Below are 2,500 nucleotides of genomic sequence, written 5' to 3'. Positions count from 1 at the left end.
TTGGCTTGGATTTTTAGCTACATTTGTTAACTTTATCCGTCGTTCCCACTCTAAAAAAACTGACCAACATTTTCACTTCTTCCCGTACTCCCCACTGCCCCTCTGGGTTTACATTCTGTATTGTCATGTAGGTTCATGACTTAAAACACTTTATAAGTTTTTTTTTTCTGCTGCGGAACAAAATGTAATTTTGCCAGTAAAGGTAGGAAAAGATGAACTCACTCAAATACACATTATTACTGGTAGAATTGGAAAAAAAATCCTCAGTCTGCCAGTTGTTCTCACGGTTTCGTCGGTTTGCAGACGTTCATCTAAACTTCACCTCATGCAAGCAAACAGCAGCCGATTACCAGTATCTAAAGGCTCCTGAAGCAACCATCAAATGGTTTGTATGAAATATTGAGTCAAACTGGGTGGGTGAGCCGGGCTGTGCAGAAATCTTACCCACTTTTCCATACATGTTTTTGTTTCATATCTTTGTCCATTAAACAATTTTTAGAATGTGATCGAATCGATCTCAACTATCCCATAATTCATCACATAAACTTTTCCCTATTACTGACTTCATGTAAGCAATTGTCAGCCCTAATGTGGACATCATGTACAAAGTAAAATACATGTACTTTTGTTTGCAAACATACCCTTGTACTAGTACTGACCTTCGTGGTTACATACTCCTTGAACATTGATAGAGTGGAAGCCCTTGCGATTTACATAAGCGTTCTCATGCTCGTTTGGCGCTTGGATTCTGATGTGAGTGCCATCAATGCAGCCCATGGTTGTTACTTGGTGTTACGGTGCACGAATTTATGCTAATTAGTATATGTCATATAATGATAGTATCATAGGGTTCGTGGTGTCAATCCAGGTGATCTGGCCGTAAATAATCAACCAATCATATTCAAGGAGGAATTATTTTTAATGCCGCACAGAATTCTTTGCACGCCTAGCCTTCGGAATGTGTTCCATCGATGCAACGATGGCGCCGTGAGGGTAAATAAGGCAGTTCTTTATTGAAAGGGTTTTTTTTCTCAGTATGTTTTTGTAGTGAGTGATTTTAAAACCATTGCAATGTAAAAAGCTCAATACGTCTTTGTCAAGAGCACCAAATTCATTCAGTTGGCTTCGGAGCTTTCTGCGTTCTCTCCCGCAAGAGATTGTTGAATCTTCTTTCCATCGATGTGTACATTTTAATGGCGTATTCAGCTTTGTTTGCTGAAGGAAGTGTGTTCAGAAGACGCAGGCAAGCCAACTGTGCTGCTCTAACTAAAGCTGGATCTAGCACAATTGGATATCTTTCCTCGGGATTATCATTGTGGTCGTCGTATACATAAACATTGGCAAGTCCTCCATCAATTGCTCTCTTGAGTGACGGGACTTTATCGAACATTTCTTGGAGCTTCGCTATGTCAGGCTGTCTTTCAGATACCCACAATAATTTTATTCTGTGAGGTGCTTTGTCTTTAACTTGTAGATTTTGCTCAATCCATTTCCTGCTCTCAGTTTTATCACCTGGCTTCGCGTTAACCTTCTTCTCCACCTTTGGCATCTGTGCGGCATCCACTACTATCGAGTCATCGCCTATTTCTAAACCAACAACATGTGAAAAATCTATTAACAGTTGTTTACTTTCATCGTCTTCAACTTTGGTGGACTGAATGGTAAAACAGTGGCTCGAGGGACTTGTCAAGACTTTGCACTTCAAAATCTCTTTGCTAACTCTAGGATCTGAACGCTCCCATGAAATGAACGACGCTTGAACAGACTGCAAATGAAAACTAATGCTTGCCTGTGGCAAATTGCATTGATGAAATTCTCTTGCAGACTGTTTTGTTACTAAAGAAATGGACGTGTCGCAGAAATTATTTAGTGCATACTGCCATAGCTCATCGGTTAACAACGTGATTTCCTCGGAATACTGAACTTCATTCACCCTTCTGTTTACTTTGGTTGGAACATTGCCTTGTCCTGGCGATTCTTCGGTTATTTCACCCTGAAAGTAGTAAGTATTAAAATTTGTAATTTCACTGATTTGAAATCCACCATGCAGAGTAGTTAATTCGTATACTTAAAAGTAATATAATAGTTCATGATCGAGCTGGATACTGGCGCTATGTTTTCTAAGTTGGCAAATAAAAAGCCTGTTAAATCATACCTGGTAACCATTACAATTTTCTCAAATTTTATTGGTGCATTGACTGCTTTATTTTTCACTAATTACATGTATTGTGTAGGGTTGTAATTGGACAGTGAAATGAGACAGTTGGCTGCTTACCATTTAGCCAAAAAATCCGGAAATTTCGGTTTGAGGTCAAATGGAAAGGCAACTTTCCGGAAAATCTTTTCGGAAATTGTGGACAACCTCCAGAGGTAGTCCTCTTTTTCCGTTCGGTACAGAATTTGCGAAATGCTCTTACCATTTGAGAATCCTTCCGTTTCCAGGCCCTTTCTCACAAGATCGAGTAAAATACGCGGGATGGAATGCTGTGTAGTAAATGGT

The sequence above is a fragment of the Montipora foliosa genome, chromosome 11, assembly GCF_036669935.1.
Source record: "Montipora foliosa isolate CH-2021 chromosome 11, ASM3666993v2, whole genome shotgun sequence".
Classification (NCBI taxonomy): Eukaryota; Metazoa; Cnidaria; class Anthozoa; order Scleractinia; family Acroporidae; genus Montipora; species Montipora foliosa.
The sequence above is the reverse complement of the archived record's forward strand: the minus strand, read 5'-3'. Positions refer to the sequence as shown.